Below are 22,343 nucleotides of genomic sequence, written 5' to 3' on the forward strand. Positions count from 1 at the left end.
TCAAAAATGAAATACTCTAAACCCCTTAGAGAGAACTATCCTGTTTACTCCTTTATCCCCACAATAAATTATTATTTTAACACCATAAATTATTTTGTCCATTTTTGAACTTCTTATAAATGTAGTCATATAGTAATTTATTTTGCTGAACATTAGGTTTAAGTGACTCATCCATATTGTTTATGTATGATATTGCTGCATGTCTTGTCACTATGACCTTAATTATTTTTTCCACAAATAAAACTTTTCATTCCCTATTGCAATCTTCACATTGCTGCTCTCACTCCAAAAACGTTCTTCTCATAGTCATTTGAATGATCTCTTTACTCAGGTCTCTGCCCAAAACCCTTTCCTTAGCAAACTTGCCCTGAACATCATAATACCTAAAACGTCCCATCAACTTACATTACTATATATTTCCTATCCCTGCTTTATTGTTCTTTATGCATTCTCTGTACTTAGCATTGCATTATATAGCCATTTATTTTTGTTTGTTGATTATTTACCTCCCTCCTTAGAATATACATTTTTGAGGACAAAAGATTTTCTGTATTTTTCCTGCTATATTGCCTTCCCAAAGATCATTTCCATACCCTCTCTGAACCCACTGAAACCCATGCCCAAGTAAATGAATGAAAATGTTAAATGCTGTAGTTCCAAATTGTTCCATCTTATTCTTTACCAAAACTCTGCTCTATCATAGGTGGCATCTCCAAGCGTCAGATGGCAGGACAATCAATGCTCATGATTTTCATGCCCAGAACCTTAGGAGGCTGGTTTTAGAAAGCAGAGATCCAGAAATCAGAGCGTATAGCAGTAGACAGTAGTGGCTAATGGAATATAAATATGCATAGGTGAGAAAAGGCAACATGTGGCGTGAAAATAGGATAGAGACAACGGGAGAAACTGAATTGGTCCCTCTTAGAGTAAAACTTTGTTGACAACAACTGATATAATACTTTAAAAATTGTATTTTGTAAGTTATTAGAAGAACATATACCAAGAGGAGGAGGAGGGAAAAGACTGACTGAAAGGGATACAGAGATCCAGAAGGTGGGAGAATGGTAGAGTGACCAAAATGTAAAGGGCAAGAAAAATGCTGTCAGCATCATGTAACTGGGTTATGGTGTTATTATAATATTAGGGCTATAATTTGTCTTGTGTCTTGTGGCTTGGGGAGGAAGGTATACATAGAATGCTTAATATAAGGTAGAGACACTGCTTTAAAATTAGAAAACTTAAGTTTGAATCTTTTACCTAATTGGTTTGGTGGCCAAAGACATATGATGTTTCCTCTTTGGGCCTCATTTTCTCCATGGTACAGTGACCTTTTTTTTTTTTTTTTTTTTTTTTCTATAAATTCTGTGAGATCCTTATCAACTTTCTGTCTAAAATTCCTGATGAATAGTGAAAGTCAATGCCTATCCTCTCTTCTAGTATTTCTTAGATGCAAGAAATTCTGTTATATCAAACTTAATATCTTCCACATAAGCCTGAAATATTAAAGTTTCCCCAGGGGAATCAGTAGACAACGACAGATAGAGCAGGGTGTCATTGGCATAACAGTGATGAATCAGGCTATTCTGTTGGAAAATTGAAGTTCATGATAGATAGATAGTAAGGAATCTATTCGGTGAGCAGGCACTCTCTCATGAAAAACAGATATCCCAGGCAGACACACTAATATTCTGTGTTCTAAAACCCTAAAACCTGTGTTTTTCTGACCACTCATCCCCAGGCTAAGTAAGATGTGTAAGTGAGAGTGGGTTAAAATATCGTCTTGAAAAAGACTGTAACTATTTGGCTGATCTATTTAAAATTTGTCAGTTTAAATCCTTCATTTTAAAAGGTCAATATCAGAAGAAAAAACAGACATTTGGCTTTGTAAAACTTTTACTAATTAATAGTCTTTTTCTCTGTTGGTTAAACAGACCCATGTCCACTGTGAGATAGATAGACAGAGATAGAGACAGAGATAGAGATAGAGATAGAGATAGATAGATATGCAATTAAGTAAATTAGACTAAAAATCCACTAAGGAGAGTAATAAACTTCATAGATAAAAGTTTCTTAACCTTTCCTTTGTGACAAAAGAACATCAATTATGGTGGCCACACCCATGTATAATCCTCTCGCCTTGCATGTGAGAAGGACTTGTAATTTGCTTTCAATCAACAAAAGACGGAACATGTGATGGGATATCACTCCCTTCCTCAGGTTCTGTCATATTGCAAAGGTGTTACGATTTCACTCCCATGGTCAGATTATATTACAAATGCAACAATGTTAAGACAGAGAGAGAGAGATTCTCTTCTTGGCCATGAAGAAGTAAGCTGCCATATTGTGAGAAGACCATGTGGCAAGGAGCTTCAGGTGGCCTCTAGAGGTTGAGAGTGGCCTTCAACTAACAGCCAGCAAGAAAACAAGATCCTCATTTCCACAGCCCCAAGGAAACTTATGTTGCCAACAGCATGACTTAGCTTCGAAGCAGATTCTTCCCCAGTCAGTCATCCAGATGATCATGCCACCTGGCTAACACCCTGACAGCAGTCTTGTGAGATCCAGAGCAGAGGACTCAGCAAAGTCATGCCCAGGATCCTCACCCACAGAAATTGTGAGATAGTATGTAGTTTTTAGCTCTACGTTTGTTGTCATTGTTTATGCACCAAAAGAAAATTAATACACCCATTGCAGTAAATGCTATCTTAATTATATCACATTGGCAGAATGTAAGGTGAAAGGATCATATAGAAACAGAATATAATGATGACAAGTTGTTTGCATCTGCATCTGAAACTATTTCATTAATCCACCCAACTTATTGTCTGCTCCTGGTCCAACGTCATGGTGTATTAGGCATGTGATGAGGTATGTCCTAGTAGAAGATATTTGTTCATTGTTCAAAGATCTTACAGCATGGTAAGAGGACAGACTTCCAATAATGGAAGAAAAGCTGACCTACCAAAGAGGAAATTTGGACAAATGGTAAAGTATAATTGAAGTTGGATTGTCATTTACACACAAATATGTTGTTAGTTGGCCACCATTGCTTGCAAAATGTTACAGACCTATTTAACAGGATATTCATTGTAAGTGATTATCTTAAAGGCATGAACTCCAGTAAAAATGTCTGTTGCATGCAGCCAAAATCCCATTTAAGTTTTTTGCCTTTTCTTTTCATTTTAAAGGTGAGACTCCAAGTTAAATATGACAGGGATCCCTAATAGTGTATAATAGATATGAGGGAGCTGCTGATCAGTCTAAATATACCAGCTGTAGCCTGTCCATATATAATGAAAACAAATCACTTACTGTCTCCACTTCAGTTAATTCATTTGGTTTTTTTTTTTTATATTTTTTCTCATACTGTACAAGTGTTGGGAAAAGCATGCATGAGTCTTTTGACCCCTGCTCATTCACAGGTCACAGAAGAATGGGTCTTGGGTCTGGAACAATTCCTTACCAAGAGATAAAGTGGCCGCACAGCCTGTTCCGGGCTTAGCAACTTGTGTGGGAATATCTTGTCTTGTTTTATACTCAATGAGAGTGCCTATGTTCTACTTACTCATGTGCCTCAGTGGCTCTCTGACTTTCAGTATTTCAGACTTCATGGGGGAGGAAGAGGAGTCCTTCTACTGCAGCACTAGAGAGTGCGTATAGACCAATTGCCCTGCATCAGCTGAGGGTGGGCAGGGATGGAGTGTATGTGGGTGCTACTAGTCATGAGGGACAAATGCACTCTATCAGAGTTGATCTTGCTCTATCTCTTCCCTATGTGAGCACAGGCATTACTCCATCCAGTGCTTGCCTGTGTTGTGTTTTCCTTGGAGATTCTGATACCAAGATGTAGTGGGTAGACCTATTTGGACGTCTAATCCTGGATGCTGGCATTATGATGATCTTTACTATCCCGCATGTAGCTGAAGTCCTTTTCTGGTATGGTAACCTGTCCACGGTGTTCTGCTCAACCTTAAGAATATCAAGATACTGGGTTTACATTTAGTCTTATTGTATGATATATTCTTTTTTTTTTTTTTTTTCACACACACACACACACTGTATTTTATTTTTACAAGAGATAAATAGACTGACACCAAGCATTGTACATGGATAACCACAACAAAAGCAACAATGATTGCAATTACCAAACATGAAACACACTCATACTATGTCATAATATTGACATTCAGTCCAGTAATCCTCCACTGTAACAGCTCCTTTACTTTGCAGTGAAAATTGATTTGTATATTCTTTGCCTCTGAGTCCTTGTGGGATTTTTTTTTTTTTTTAATTCAGACAGAAAGTCACAAAAATTATACTCATCCTCATCAGTTCACTCAGTCCCATGTAATTAATTTTTTTTTCATCTTGATCTTTTGTTAGCACTTTTATGAGTTCATCAGTTTTTCATTAGAGTTCTGAAAATGCTTATTCATTCAGTTCAGCAGTACAGTCAGTTACCAGAAACTTGTACTTGTCAGAGTCTTTTCCATGAATTTCTTAAAGATGAAACCCTTTTATAGGAACATATTTGCAAAAGCATCAGAGTACACCCAGAACTGTCTGTAAATGACAAAAGACTTAAAAATGACCACAGTTAAAGATTTGATGAAAGTTCATAATAATGCAGTTGACAAGAAAATTAGTTATTTCTGAGATATACATTTTAAGGTAATAACTAGGATTATGACTTATAACATTATACCAGAACATATAAGATTGTTTAGAAATTTCATGTAATGTCTGAAACATTTATATTAACATATTTCCATACAAATAACCCAATGAAAGTTTAGTGTTAGTTGTTTTGTTTGTTTGTTTTTTTATACTGCAGGTTCTTATTAGGCATCAATTTTATACACATCAGTGTATACATGTCAATCCCAATCACCCAATTCAGCACACCACCATCCCCACCCCACCGCAGTTTTCCCCCCTTAGTGTCCATATGTCCGTTCTTTACATCTGTGTCTCAACTTCTGCCCTGCAAACCAGCTCATCTGTACCATTTTTCTAGGTTCTACATACATGCGTTAATATACGATATTTGTTTTTCTCTTTCTGACTTACTTCACTCTGTATGACAGTCTCTAGATCCATCCACGTCTCAACAAATGACCCAATTTCGTTCCTTTTTATGGCTGAGTAATATTCCATTGTATATATGTACCACAACTTCTTTATCCATTCGTCTGTTGATGGGCATTTTGGCTGCTTCCATGACCTGGCTATTGTAAATAGTGCTGCAATGAACATTCGGGTGCATGTGTCTTTTTGAATTACGGTTTTCTCTGGGTATATGCCCAGTAGTGGGATTGCTGGGTCATATGGTAATTCTATTTTTAGTTTTTTAAGGAACCTCCATACTGTTCTCCATAGTGGCTGTATCAATTTACATTCCCACCAACAGTGCAAGAGGGTTCCCTTTTCTCCACACCCTCTCCAGCATTTGTTGTTTGTAGATTTTCTGATGATTCCCATTCTAACTGGTGTGAGGTGATACCTCATTGTAGTTTTGATTTGCATTTCTCTAATAATTAGTGATGTTGAGCATCTTTTCATGTGCTTCGTGGCCGTCTGTATGTCTTCTTTGGAGAAATGTCTATTTAGGTCTTCTGCCCATTTTTGGATTGGGTTGTTTGTTTCTTTAATATTGAGCTGAATGAGCTGTTTATATATTTTGGAGATTAATCCTTTGTCCGTTGATTCGTTTGCAAATATTTTCTCCCATTCTGAGGGTTGTCTTTTTGTCTTGTTTATGGTTTCCTTTGCTGTGCAAAAGCTTTGAAGTTTCATTAGGTCCCATTTGTTTTGTATGATATATTCTTATCATTTTCTGAGGCGTGAGTTTGATAAAGTGGTTACTAATAAATTAAAATTTACAGAATGTGTTATTCAGATAATTTGTAAATCTTAAAACTCAGTATAATGTAGGAACCATATTCTCCAGGTGTATTGACAAAAAAAAAGAAAAAAAAAAAACCATATAGACATCAATCGGTGAACCAATCAAGGGAAAGAAGTGCATCTTGTTCATCTTCACATTCCAATTTCTAGCACAGTGATACACATGTGTAGGCATGTCAGTAGTTATAGAAAGAAAAAATATTAAGGATATAGGAAGTGTAATGTGATAAATTCCAGTCTCTGGGGCAGATGACATGCACAGTTTTAGAAGAGAGTGAAGTTGATTGATGATCAGGTTATAGGGAGTGCATTAGGAAAGAAGTGCAGATTTAGGTTATAAGATGATGGTGACTGAATAAGGAGTGGATTTAAAGGTGAGAGATTGCATTCCAGGGAGAGGAGATCACAAGATTAAGGCAATGAACTTGGTTTTATGTATGACAATAACCATACTGATTGATCTAAAGTGGATTGATTATACACAGGAATACACCTCAGGGAAAAAAAATCAGGAAAATCTTGACAAATCTATTTGAGATACAGTTTGATGTACCAATCAGTGAAAAGCAATAGCACACCCATGGAAATAAGTTACATGAAAATAATATTATTGAAGGAAAAAAGTACCTATGAGATAATCTGTATTAGAATCCAGGCTCTTTCATTATCTTGCTGTGTACAATAATCGATCACTGTGTACTTCAAAATATGTTCGGTTGTAAAATTGGATTATTATAAATAAATAAGCCCAATACTTAGTAAGGGCTCAACAATTATAAATTCTTGTTTTTCCCATAGTAAATAATCCAAATATATATAATAAAATGTATCACATGCTATATAAATTATAAACTATTATATTGTTTTTCCAAAAATAATCTGAATATATAGTATTACATATGTACACATAGTTGTTTTTCAAGAATAGGGTTTTCTTGATTTTATACTTTTTTTATAGTTTCTGATCTCTCTAATGAATAAATACTTATGGGGAGAAAAACAGTTTAGACAAAAGAGCATTACTCTAATAGCCGGACAGATTTTATTAGAAGATATAAGCAGCTTTAAACATTCTGCAAGGTTATTCTAACTCACACTTAATAAATGGCATTTTCCAAAATGTGCTAGTTGATCTAAAATTAAGTTTCAAAAAAATGTTTGTCAAGAAAAAGGAAATTATAAATTCACATCCTCTCTCTTTTATAATCATTTTCAAAAAGTGTATTTGTATAAACATAATGTCTCTGATGATATCATTTCCATTTTATAAACATGCAGAAAGGAACAGTGCATCTTTCTTTAATTCACGCACTTTGCCTCGTCTCCTAGAACCTGTAAATGTAGCCATACACCAATTCTACCATCACTGCCTTTGGTAGGAAAGTAAGCCATAGCCTTCATATCTGTGCAAACCCCAGAAACTGAATCTTCAAGCCACTGACTTCTGAATTAAATACCAATCTGGGTGACAGGCTTGGAATGGTCGGTCTGGATTAAGCTCCAGTTGCACCATAGGAACCAAATATTTTCTTTGCTGTGTTGAAAATTGTGAGCTATGCTCTATGACAAATATCCTTTTGATTAAACACCCACTCACATTTGTCAAGGTTCTGTCAAGTGAAAATTTCAGATTCTAAGGGGACTCTTATCCTCCAATTATTTTGTTCAGAACATTTGGTGTTTTGATTTCTGGGAAAGTCTGCTTTCCTGCAGTATGAATGAGTCTTTCCAAGTACTGAGATGATTAGTACCAACAATAATAACTGAACCATCACGAAAGGGGAACATCTGAGTACGGATGGATTCTCAGTCCTCACTTTATAAAAAAATACTCTTCTATGGAAACCAAGGAACCATCACAGCTGTGAAACTGAAATTTTTGTTTTATTATTAGAAATTTCAAGAAAATAAAATTCCAACATAATAATCCAGGGCTTTTTAAAATTGTAAGGAAAATCATGTCACGATTCTGCACTTTCCCACTTAGAGTGACTAATTCCATAAAATAAAGAAAGCTTCCAATAAGCTCTTGAATTAATGTTAGCATAGATATAGATGTATAAAAAAGGAAGTAACTCTCAACTCCACAATGAGGCAAACAGTATAGTTTTGGTTTCTTGTTGATTTGGCAATTATTTTCAAGTTATGCTATGATGATTAGAAATGGAAAGACTTCTTTTGTTTATGTTATAGTCATCCGTAATTTCTTGAATTCACTTTCAGGGTTTCTTTTTCAGTTTTTATTTCCACCAAGTATTTAAATGTTATATCTAAATACTTGTTTTGTATAATGTATATTTATATAATGTATATATGTATATATATTATATAATGTATAATGTTTTCATACTATCTTTTCAGAAAAGAATACATCCACAAAGGCCAAAAATATATTCATTTATATTCATTCAGTCAACAAACATTATTCTGACTATATGCAAAGACTGTGTTAGGTAAAATAAATATACTAGGGAATGAATCCTGTGGCTCTGGACACTATAGAAGCTTATATTCTGATAGGTGACATAGAATTAAATGCTCAAACATAAGATTAGCTGTTTGATTAAAATAATGATAAATTTATGAAGTGGAAGTATAAGGTACATAAGAGTCTATGATATAAAATTTTGATATAATCTTGAGGATCAGCAAAGGCTTATTTAGGGAAATAGTGCTTGAATTTTTTTTTTTTTTTTTTTTTTTTTTTTTTTGTACAGGGTCAGAGGAAGCAGTCTGGATGGCAGGTGTAAAGTTCTTTCAAAGAACCTGAATCAAACAGTAGTATGGTCAAGGCAAGGAGTTATTGCTTCCACCCAGAAAATGACATGAGAAAGCCACATTAAAATTATAGAGATTTTCTGTCAAATTTCCATCTTTCAGTGATACTTCCTTGTATGGTTCCAGCAGTTATTCCTATCCTAAGCAACCAAGAGTCTCTCTTGGTATCTGCTTCCTTTGGATGTAGTTTCCATGGTAGTTGATTTACTGTAACCCTAGGTGAACACAGTCCCTGCTTCTTTTTTGAGTAAATACAGGCTCTCATCATGAAGTCTGGTCCACTAGGACAACTCTTAAATGATCAATTCTGTTCTATTCCTTCTAAATAGCAATTTTGAAGAGAATCCAAATTTTCTTCTCATTGTCCTACCATAATCCTAAACAGAAATTCTTTAGAAATCTTTTCAAAACATTGTATTGATATATTGGGGCAGACTTTACACATTCACAATCTGTGGGCTAAAAACGATTTGCGAAGATGTTTAATTTGGTCTATACAGTGTTGGCACACACAATATTAAAAAATAAAGTAATTACTTTTTAATATTTTAAAATGGATTGATTTAACAAAAGACCAGAATAGTCAACATAATGTTGAACAAGAAGTACCAGATTAGAGGACTAATACTACATAACCTCAAGACTCACTGTAAAGTTACAATAATCAAAGCAGTAGGGTATTTTCAAAAGAATAGGCAAGTAGATCAAAAGAACTGAATAAATAGACTAGAAATAGATCCACATAAGTAGTCAACTGATCTTTGAGAAAGGAGAAATTGTAGTTAAATGGAGCAAAGATAGTCTTTTCAACAAATGGTCTTGGAACAACTGGGCATCCACCTGCAAAAAAAAAAAAAAAAGAATCTAGTCACAGACCTTACACTTTTCATAATAATTAACTCAAAATGGGTCATTATTGGGAGATTGGGATTGACATATACACACTACTATATATAAAATAGATAACTAATAAGGACCTACTGTATACACAGGGAACTGTACTCAGTACTCTGTAATGGCCTACATGGGAAAAGAATCTAAAAAAGAGTGGATATATGTATATGTATAACTGATTCACTTTGCTGCATACCTAAAACTAACACAACATTGTAAATCAACTATAGTCCAATAAATTTTTTTAAAAAATAAAATTAAATTAAACTTAAAAAATGATTCACAGACCTAGTATAAAACACAAAAGTATAAATCTCCCAGAAGGTAGTATAAGAGAAAATCTAAATGTCCTTGGTTATGGCTATGAATATTTAAATACAACACCAAAAGCATGAACCATGAGAGAAAAAAAAATGGTAAGCTGGACTTCATTAAAATTAAAAACCTGAATCTAAAAAAAAAAAAGGTACAAATGAACTTGGTTTCAAAACAGAAGTAGAGTCACAGATGTAGAAAGCAAACTTATGGTTACCAGGGGACAAGGGATAAATTGGGAGATTGGGATTGACATATACACACTACTATATATAAAATAGATAACTAATAAGAACCTACTGTATAGCACAGGGAACTCTACTCAATACTCTATAATGGCCTATATGGGAAAAGAATCTAAAAAAGGAGTGGATATATGTATATGTATAACTGATTTACTTTGTTGTACACCCAAAACTAACACAATATTGTAAATGCACAATATTCCAATAAAAAAATATTTAAAAAAGGATATCTGGGATTAAACAATAAAAAAAAAGAAAAAATAGTAAAAAAAAATTAAAAACCTGCTCTGTGAAATACAATTTCAGAAGAATTAGAAGATAAGCCACAGATTGGGAGAAAATATTTGCAAAAGACCTATCTGATAAAGGACTATTATTCAAAATATACAGTGTACTCTTCAAACTAAATGATAAGGAAACAAACAATCCAATTAAGAATGGACAGAAGACTTGAACAGACATCTCACCAAAGAAGATAGATAGCAAGTAAGCATATGAAATGGTGCTCAGCATCATACACCATTAGGGAGTTGCAAATTAAAACAGTAAGGAGATATCACTACACATACATTAGAATGAATGAAATCCAAAGCACTGAAAACACCAAACGATGTTGAGGATGTGAGCAACAAGAACTCTCATCCATTCATTGTTGGTAGGAAAGCAAAATGATAGAACCACTTTGGAAGACAGTTTGACAGTGTCATACAAATGTAAATATACTTTTGCTATAAATCCAGCAAATGTGTTCATTGATATTTACAAAAAGGAGTTGAAAACTTGCATCTGCCTCTAAACCTGCACACAAGTTTATAGTGGTTTATTTATAATTTCCAAAACTTGGAAGCAACCACCATGTCCTGCAGTAGATGAATGGTTAAACAAACTGTGATACATGTAGATAATGGAATATTATTCAGTGCTAAAAATAAATGAGCTATCAAGTTGTAATAAGATGCGGAGGAAACTTTGATGTATATTACTAAGTGAAAGAACCCAAGCTAAAAAGCTACATACTGTATAATTCTAACTATATGACTGGCATAAATGAAAAGGCAAACTCAGTGGTTTCTGGGGTTAAATGAAAAGAAGTGATGATGAGACAAAACACTGAAGATTTTTAGGGCACTGAAAACATTCTGTATAATACTATAATAATGGATACATGTCATTATACATTTGTTCAAACCCACAGAAAATATAAGACCAAGAGTGAAAGCTAATGTAAACTATGGACTCTGGGTAATAATGATGTGTCAGTGTAGGTTCCTCAATTGTAACAAAGGTACCACTGTGGTGGTGAATATTGATAGCAGAGGAAACTGTACCTATGTGGAGACAGGGAATATATGGGAAATTTATGTATAATCTGCTCAATTTTGTTGTGAACCTATCTACGCTGCTTTAAAATATGAAGTCTACTAAAAACTTACCTAACACCAAAAGTAAAAAAAAAAAAAAATTGCTTTTTTTTAACTAAAAAAAGAAATAGATTTCACATAGCTGTTTGGACATTTTGTGAAAAGCACAACAATAGTAGATTATCATAATTATCAGATGAATATCAGCCTCTGTGCCCTTTAGACAGGGACCTTGCACTCAGTTCACTACATTTCAGTATTCTCTATTGATCCTGGATACTGAGACCAAACATCAGATGCCATTTAGTCCACTCAATTCTGTTAAGAAATCTATACAACATCTATAGGCAATTAAATTTACAACTCTCAGAATAGGAAAACAAGCTTTTGTCATACCCTAATGGCACTTGTACTTCCCTTATACTGAATGGTTTACCAATCGATTCTCTATTCACTTATACTATGTGATCCTACTATTTGTGTCTCCAATTCATGTTTACATTACAACTTATACTTACCTATGCCCTCAATATTTCACTTCATGTAATTGCTTGAGCACTGGTATACAATGATTCTGATCAAATATTTTCATTTCTCTTCACATTTTTCCCTACCCAATCACCTGCTTTATAAGTGAGGGTTTCTATGACATATCCACCACAGCATAGTGTTTGATATGTTATAGTCTTCCAAGATAGTTGAATAAGTTAAGTTTAAAAGTAACCTTGGACTGCACTGTCTTCTTTAGTTTTTAATTTGTCACTTATCATATAATAAAATATGAATATATCTACTATTCAATATTTAATGATTATTTTGACAGCCAAAAGTGCTATATTTCTTATATAAATGATCAAACCTAGAAGGGCAACAAATGCATTGCTCAAGGTTAACAAATTGGTGACCAACAAACTGGTAACTAGGATCAAAGATCTGGGATCAAACCCCTGAAATTCTGAGGTCAGAATTTCACTGTAATGGAAGGTGAGGTGAGGATCACGGCATTACAAAAGAACAACCTGTTCTTTTCAATTTTCTCTAATGGATTGAATAATGAACCATATGGTGTTTCATATTATGAAGGTTGTTATGAAATATTTTCTTTTTTCTTTGAGAGAGGAAAAAGAAGAGAAAATCCTTACAAATATGAATGTAATTAAGATGAAACACACTATTACGTTTTACTTCTTTTGCATTTGGTTATAATTCTATGCATGTCAATTAAACATTAACCTAACACATAAATAACTTTGTCTTAATAAGCTATGGGCTATAATTATAATAAAATAATTTGCATATAGACATGAATTGCAGAATGGAAACTACAAATCTAATCTATTCATTAGTGACTCTGATAATCGCTGATGTCAAATATTATTAGTATCTTTTAAACTACCTTTTGAAAAAGGAAGTGCCAAAATTATTATTATTATTACTACCCTGATTTCTATTTTACCCTAACTGCTATATTAGAGTATGTTTCAAGATTGATGTGAAGAGTTGTATAAATATTATCTAATTTACCTTCAAACTGGAGTAATGATGTATGTTTGAAAATGGTTGCATATAGTCCCAAATACGGCTAAAACTAAAATTTGCTAGGGGTTTTACCACATGATTTTTAAAAGAACTTTCCAGATATGTTCAGATTGTTTAAACTCTTTAATATTCTTATATTCAGTTCATCTAAAATTAAACTGGTTTTGCAATGTATTCTAGAAACAGGATCATTATAATCTAAGAGAAAAAGCTAATTTGTAGTTAATTTTTTAAAACTGTGGATTACATAGGCTTAATCATTTTTATTGTGTCATGGTTTCTTGAAATGTTTTTTCCCAACTGCACTTTTGTGAGCACTTTTGCAAAGTAATCAGATCAATAAATGTAAAGTTTTTGCCTATTTTCAGAGATTAAACACTCAAGTTTTGTCCTTTAGATCAAAGTTCCCAAGGACAATTTTGTGGCATATGCAAAACTGTTTTCTTATGGGAGTAAAGAGAAAGTGACAAAAATAATAACATTTTGAAAATTTCACCCAAATGTGAAACCTGTGCTTGAGTTCTTACTTCCTTTACAAGTCTCAAAGTTTATAGGAACCTATATATTATGAAACAGTCCTTTTGGGATATAAGTAAATCCTCTAGCTCAGCACAACCCCAGTGAAAATTCTGGACGGTTAGATATATACAATTCTTTTGTTCTTTCTTTTCAACAGTTATCCCCACTGATACAGTCAGTGTTTCATTTCAGCATGAAATAACATCAGATAACACTGCACTCTGAAAAGCAGATAAAATGAGGACTCTCAAATGAGAATGAATTAGAAATTATCCCCACAGTAGCAGCCGAGAGTTAAAAACATGAAACTGACAAATGTACTACAGAGGGGGTTTACAAAGAGTTTTCCACTCCAGCTTCTTATTCTTCGCAGAGATTATTAGTACTGGAAAGTGTCAGACAGCAAATGATAAAGCTGGCTATGACAGATTTATGATTTGAAGCAAAACCAACTGCCTAGTAGATATCCATTTGATGATAGCTTTTAAATATAAAAACAAATAAGCAAGGAATTTTCTTAAATTGTCTGAAAAGTTTCTGTCTCATTAGGAGAGTGAATAACGGAGGGGGTCTTCTTTTACTTCTCTGTGATACTGAGAATTTTCAGAGGAGTAGTATTTTTTTTTCAAATCCCTGGGGAAGAAGTCACGAGAATATTTTGTAACATATAAAATCTTGTCTGCTTAATATTTATTCATATGACATACTAAAGTATTTTCCTGGAGGATATACAATTTATTATGGGTTTCTTTTCAGCTTTATTGAGATATACTTGACATATAACATTGTATAAGTTAAGGTGTACATGTTATAGTTTTCTTTTAAAAACGTTATTAGACTTTCTCTTAAACCATGATTTACCTATTTTAAACCTTTGGTATAAAGCAATAGTAATTGAAAACCAAAGAAAATTTGTCCTGAGTATTTGCTTTATAGTTGATTTTTTTTTTCTCATAGCAACATTATTATTCATTCTTGTCGTTTCAACAGTTTGAGGAGATATAAACATTTACATATCTGCAGGATACAACCATTTAACATAAAATATTTTAACCATAAAACATAAACAAGTTTGATTCACCTTCATTTTTAATGAGTTGACATTTTTTGCTTCCATCACTACTAGTGTGATTGAATAGCCTAACACATCTCAGTTCAGACAATGGCTTTTACTGAATTTCTTCTCTGGATCACACACACAAACACACACATAGAAGGTTAATGCCTTCTTGGAGTTTTTCATTGAATTATATAAAATTAAGCCAGTATTGCAATTAAATGTAAAATGTAACATGATTAAAGAAGCACACAGTATTCTGGGAGCCTAGAGTATTTTACTCAATAATCTAGTGTACAATGAGGGAGAGAATCCTATAGATTGTGAAGAATAAGCCAATACATAAATGATATATCAAATGAGTTCACAAATTAAGAGTGAGTGGGGAAATCAGGTAAAGAGACCTCAAATGAAGTTATTGTATGAAAAGTATATAATGTAAATAAAATAAGGTATTATATATTGTGTCATATTTTAATATTATATATCATCTATTCCTCTAAACATGGTAAGACAAATAAATAATCTGTATGTCCTAAATCACTGTATCACCATGATTTATTTAACAACTACCACAAGCACCATACTGAATTCTATATTCACATTGTTTATTTATGTCTTATGGCAAATTTATGAAACAGATGCTTTCTTCACTCTAGAGAAGATAAAATTGAAGATGCTCAGTGAGATTAAAATCAAATGTCCTCTAAATGGCAGAGCCAGGACCCACTCCGAAGGTGTCTAACTCCAAAACTCAGAATGTTAAACACCATCTTACACTTTATTGCTTTTTATTTTCACTATGTAGATACACAGGACCAAAGGTTTCGTAGTTCTTAACAATTATAAATGTACTCAATAGATCTTCACATTTTCTGAAACTACCTGGATCACATATAAATGGACTGCTTTTACCAGAAATTTGGCTTGGTAAGTTTGCCATTATGGAATTTTCTCCAGATTACTTGGTGGATATTAACTGGGGAACTTTACCTACTCTTATGTACTTCCTTCTGAAATACTATTGAAATTTTTATTTTTTACATGAACTAATTCATGGTTCTTATAGCTAGCAAAGACTTTAAAATATCTACATCTGATACCCAAGTAAAGATCATGCCAATAGATTCACTTAACAGATGCAACCTTTCAGAATCTGACCCTGCTATATTAAGTATAGACATATACATCTCTTGTTTCTGGATTCTCACAGCACCTATTTAAGTTAATAAATTGTTTTGATGCCAAGAGTATATATCCAAGAGAGTTAAATTTAGTAGTTCATGAAAGGTCTCTATATCCTGACAAATTCAAGTAAAGCTATTCTTTATTCTTGTTAAACCTATAAGCTATGGAAGACAAGTTTCCACTGATTTTAAAGCTAATAATAATTCCACTAGGTTAACTGAATTTGAGGGAAGGGTGAAGAAAGTAAACAAAAACATTATATTGTCACTCTATCATTGTCAGGAGACTATACTTTCTATTTATCACCTGGTTTAAATTCTCAACCAACACCCTTATATAACATTATTTTTTTTAATAGGAAGACTACAGGTTAGACAAGTTAAGTCACCTTAGGTCCCAAGTGGGAGCCAATTAAGTCTCAAAATACCTGGAAAATTCAGTTTGATTTAACTGATAAAGAATTTAGAAACACAATAGAAAATAAATTATGGAACACTTTTTGGAATTCTTATTGTATTTGTACATATGTGACTGACCAGTTTCATAAAATTTTGTTCAAAACTCACAAATATTTGTTAACAAATCTTTTCTTTGGGGGTTAAATGCAAATACCAGCCTCTGCCAGCAGGTTCCTCTGCTAAGGCCCAAAAGCTCAAATCTAGATTTTACTGTTTTTAAGATTTCTACGTCTTCATCCAAACATGATATTTCTAAGGCCTATAGACAGGCCTATAAAAGTGAACAAGAAAGGGGGATTATTATTTTATAGCAGTTATAAATAGAGCTTGGAGAAATAGTGAATAGCTGCCTCAAGAAATCTTGTAGATTTCGCCCATTTTTTAAAGGATTGATTCCCCCCTCCTTTCCTTTTTCTCATGCACACTCACTGACTTTGCTGACAATATTTTATGTGACGAATGAAAGTACCTTTGGAAAGATCTAAGGCGTACTAATAGTGTGTTATTCACATTAATAGGAAAACTATATATTACTTTTAAAATAAGACATTAAAAATAATTATAAACTAATTGCCAAGTAAGACAACAGGTCACTATCATTCATTTATTAAAAACAGAGCTTAAAAATGTCATCACACATTTTTGTAGATGATCCTGGTGTCACCCTTTCTTCCTTCTAACTCCAGCTCAGCTGCCTGCATTCTGCAAGACAGCTTTTGTAGATGTGGCCCACATCTTCTCAGGAACCAATGAGACCCCTACCAGAGAGCATATTAAATATCTTCACCTTTTAAAATAAAACATTAGAGTTGTCATTTATTTGTACATCAGCCAAAAACAACAAATCATAAATATACCCAAGGAAAGGGCAGACTATTGAATGTTTGCTTCGTTGTCCATTTGGATTGGACTCATAAGCTTTTTTTATTTCATGGGAGGTAAGGGTTGTCCTTGGTGGAATTCTTCCTGAGCCACAGCAGGCATCTTCTGTTGTAATGCATTCCTGTAAACCAAGCTGTCTGAGTAGTGATTTTCTTCTTTATTTCTGAATTTTATTCATCTCTGCTTTTATTGATGTTTACACCCTCCATACATCTATTAAATCAATCTCTATTCCTATATATTTGAATTGTAATTAAACATTATCCCCTTTCCTTAGGATCTCAATGTCTTGGGTTTCCAAGAACGGTCCTTGATTTATAAATATGTTCTCTTCTTCAATGTTTTACCCTTGAAGTAGGGTAATCAATTTCTGATGTTAATACTAACAGTAAAGGCAACATTAAATGCAAAGGGTAAAACTTTTGTGGAAAGTGATTTGACAATAATTGTAGAATCTTAAAATGTTCATATATTTTGACTATTAGTAAATTATCCCAAGATAATCATTCAAATAAGAGGAAAAGCACAATATCTGAAGAAATCCATTGCAACTTTGTCTCCAATGGTAATAATCTAGAAATGGCTTGTCCTTGAACAACATAACATGACTAAAAATTAGGTTACATCATTTAAATTCATTTGATGAATTTATTTAAATAATATCTATGAAGATAATGCAACTGTGTAGAAAACATTTATGCTGTGATAACTTCCACATAAACCATAAACTAAAGCATACAGACATAAACACACATATATGAACAGTAAAGTCTATAATGCAATACTGGAAAAAGTGGTCTAACAGGGTGCAACTGTGATTAAGGTTTTTAATTTTAATTTCTGTTGGTATAATGTCATTTATGTATATTAAGTGGAATGATTAATGAATTCAATTGGGTATATCACTTTAGAGAAACAGTCATCAAGCAAGTCTTAACATAGAGTGTGTACAAATTAAACACTGACTACGAAGTTTATCATCTAAAACATATGTATAAAATAGTAGCAAACATGCAGGCAACTGAATCTTAACCATTGCATGAAATATATTCATAATAAAACATCAGAATCTGTAGTAGTTTATTCATAGTACACATCATTGAAGAGTTCATGTTTTTCTTTAATCATTATATTTGTTTATTTGAAACAACTTAAAACTATTTTTCTGTTAGTTTTTTTTTTTTTTGTCTTTTCAAATTTTGAGGTAACAGAACAAGTGTAAGTAGATTTGGTAGAGAAATAAATATAGTATAATTTCTAAATGTCTTTTGCCGTGTACTTTTTAAAAAATCACGTTTACATAAAAGAAAATGGAGATACAATTTTATATATAGGATTTGCTCAGGCTTCTTGATTGTTTCTATGAATCTTCATGTATCTCCACAGACCCCAACTTAGTCCATTCAGTCTCCTATAATAAAAAATAACATAGACTGAGTGGTTTAAACAACAAAAATTTATTTCTCATAGTTCTGGAGGCTGGGAGGTCCAAGATCAAGTTGCCAGCAGATTTGGTGTCTGATGCCTGCTTGCTTACTGGTTCAGAAACAGCCATCTATTTATAGTATCCTCACATGGCAGAAGGTGCAAAGGAGTTCTCTGGGGCCTCTTCTATAAGGGCACTAATCCCATTTTGAGCTTTCTACCCTCATAACCTAATCACCTCCCCAATGTCCCACCTCCTAATACCATCATCTTGGGGTTGAATTTCAACATGTGACTTTTTGGAAAACACAAACATTCAGACCCCAAGTCAAGTTCACTTGCTCTGGGTATAGAAATTGAAGCACCTGAATGCCTGTTGTGGGCCCAACTATTCCAGATTATGGTTATTCAATGGTGAATAAGACAAACAAAATGATTGTCTTATGAAACTTATACTGTATTTATGGGACAGATTATAGAGAAATGCACAAGTAAATAAACACTACAACTTCAGAGAGTAGTAACTTCTATGAAAAATAAAACTATACAATTTATGGAATGGTTCTCTTTTAATCTTAGAATTAATAGGCTAAAATCACATAAAGTAAAGATTTTACATTAAATAATAGTTATTACCATCAAAAGGACATTATAGAGATTTTAAATATCTTTTTTAACTTTTAGAAGATTACGTTCAGTTGCATTTACCTCTGATTACAGCAAAACTGACAATTGGATACATAAAAAAGAGACAAATATATTTAAAGATTATAAACTTTAAAATGTCTATGGAATGAATATAGAGAGAATCCTCAAAATTGTTTTATATATTATTAACTTATAAATATTTTGTGCATATCACAATGTGGAGTGGACATAATTTGCATCATCTATTTTAGAGTTTGTGGTTTTAATATTTCTCCTTTTTCATTAGGCAAATAGTTTAATATTGGTTTATAACAGTCTTATATTTAACCCTATCTCTGAATTTATTGTTAAGTACTGCATCATTCATTTGACATCACAAAATGTGCTACAACCACCTCACTTTAATAAACGTAAAATATATCCTATCTTCACAGGTTTTATATATAACACTCATTCTTGTGTAAGTCAAGTGACTACAGAGTCATGAGATGTTGCAGTTGAATTTTTATTATGACTAAAATAAGATGTACACCGCAGTGGTGCTTCACACCTCTTATGTGGCAACTCAGTGAGAGAACCAGTCTCACTTGTTGTTTCTGAATATGGGTTTGGGGTGTACACTTTCTGAATTTTAATCCTCATCCTGCTATTTAATTCCTGAGTAAGCCTGAGCAAATTCTTTGTACCTCAGTTTTCTCATGTAAAATTTGAGTAAAATGTTAATATTTACCTCACAAGGTGTTGAGCAAGTTAATATTTCTAAAGCAGGTAGGATATATATGGCATGTGGTAAATACTACATAAGTCTCAGTGATTGTGATGGTTAATTTTACATGTTAAATTAACTGGGCTGTAAGTATGGTTTAAGGAGGTGTGTATAAGTGTGGAGCTGACAAAAGGGGGACTTTAAATGGTTAATTTTATTTGTCTACCTGACAGAGCTAAGGGATGCTCAGATAGCTGATGAAACATTATTTATGGGTGTACCTGTGAGGATGTTTCTGGAAGAGATTAGCACTTGAATCAGTAGATCTAGTAAAGAAGATCCACCCTCACCAATGTGTTAGGGCATCATCCAATCCATGAGGGTTCAAATAGAGCAAAATGGCAGAGGAGTGGCAAATTCTCTCTCTCTTCTTGAGTTGGACATCCATCTTCTCCTGCCCTTGGACATTGCAGCTCCTGTCTTCAGAATCTGGGACTTAAACAAGTTCCCTCCACCACCACCACCACCCACACCCATTTGGCCTTGAACTGGGACACCATTGGCTCCTCTGGTCCTTCAGTCTTTAGGGGACTTAACTGAATTACATCACCACTTCTCTGGTGCTTGCAGCCTACAGACAGCAGATGATGGGACATCTTAGCCACCATAACCATGTGAGCAAATTCCTGTAATGTCTCCTCTTATACCTATATCTGTATCTAGAATATACATATGTGAATATATATATATATACACATATATATATGTGTATATATATATATATATATATACACATATATATATGTGTATATATATATATATATATATATATATATATATATATATATACACACACATATATATGGCATATTGGTTCTGTTTTTCTGGAGAACCCTGACTAATACAGTAATTATTATTCTATAATTTACTCTGAGTATCTGATCAAACTTCCAAGGGGAATTATATATAATACTTTGTTTTGTCATGGTGATGATGCAGAGTTCTGTGTATACTGGAAAATAATTGAATGAGAAACAGAATAGGCCAGGGTTAGATCAAAGTTGGTTAGAATACTTAAAAATTAAGTACTTAAAAATTGAATATGTGATATATATTTCACAATTAAGTTACTACATAGAAAGGGCAACTATAGCTACTACTTACCTATAGGAAAAAGAAAAGAAAAATTAACAATTTTTATAAGAAAAAAATTAGAAAAAAAGTTTGGCTACAGTGTGAAGGTTAAAAGACTGAGTGCTGAGAACTCAAATCAGGGCTATTAGAATCATCTAGGCAAATGATAAGAATATGAACAGGACAAAGGACTGAAGTGCTAGAAAGAGTGATAACAGAGGCATTTCAAAAGAGCATGACTAAAATACAGTATTTTATACTTTCTTACATTCTCAGCCCAGAGCATAATACATGTTCACTAAATTTTAATTGTCATGATGGGTTGTGAGCATTAACTATCAGAGATGAGAGAGGGAAAAGATTATAGATAAATCTGCAGTCTCTTCCTGGGCATCTAGGGGACAAATGATGCCATTAATTTAGATTCTGAACACGGGTAGAAGAAAGCCTTTGCAAGAAGAATAAGAAATGAAATTTTTGAGTTTTAGGTAAGTTTGAAGCCACATAATTTGGCATATCATATGTGATGCATGTACTGTGAGTAGCTCTCTTTAAATAGCTAATTTAATTTAATTTACTTCAATGAGCTAAATTAACTTAGTTTAGCAATGTGCTGGCGATATGAGTCCTCTAGCACTTTGCTCTTTTACTGGACAAAATGGACATATTTATTAAGTAATTTTAATTTAGTGAGTACCTATTTTAATGGAATATGGTACAAAGTGCTGTAAAAACCCATCCTGCTTCTAATGGGAGAAGAAACTTGAAGAGCCGAGAAAGTCAGGAAGGAAATTTCTGTTTAGAACTATGCTTTCAAGAATGAATTGAAGAGCACAAGGTCAGAGGTGGTGGAAGGGAAGAGGACCAGATGGACTTCAAGAAGGATAAGTTTTAAATGTAGTATACACTAGGATTATAATGAGAATGGTAGAATTTTGTAGTGTCTGCACTAATTTTTGTGGTGTATTTTTTCTTTCCTATTTTCTCCTTAAATTAAATAAAAGGAAGACTTTCACTTTGGTACATTAAAAAGCTAGTTAATAATTATAATTTAGATGCTAGTGTAGGGAAATAGCTATTTATACAAATTATTACCCTAAACACCTGCTTCAATTTTTCATGTATTATGCTAACAGTGTTTTTGTCTTAATTAAAAATGTTAATTAGTGGTGATATAAACAGCAAAAGAAGAGCTGGTAACATATGCACAAGAATTTTACAATATGTGCATAATTTTTTCAACTGATGAACTAAGCATGAAAGCAATCTAAAACACTTATGAACAGC

Source organism: Balaenoptera ricei, chromosome 5, assembly GCF_028023285.1.
Source record: "Balaenoptera ricei isolate mBalRic1 chromosome 5, mBalRic1.hap2, whole genome shotgun sequence".
NCBI classification, from domain to species: Eukaryota; Metazoa; Chordata; class Mammalia; order Artiodactyla; family Balaenopteridae; genus Balaenoptera; species Balaenoptera ricei.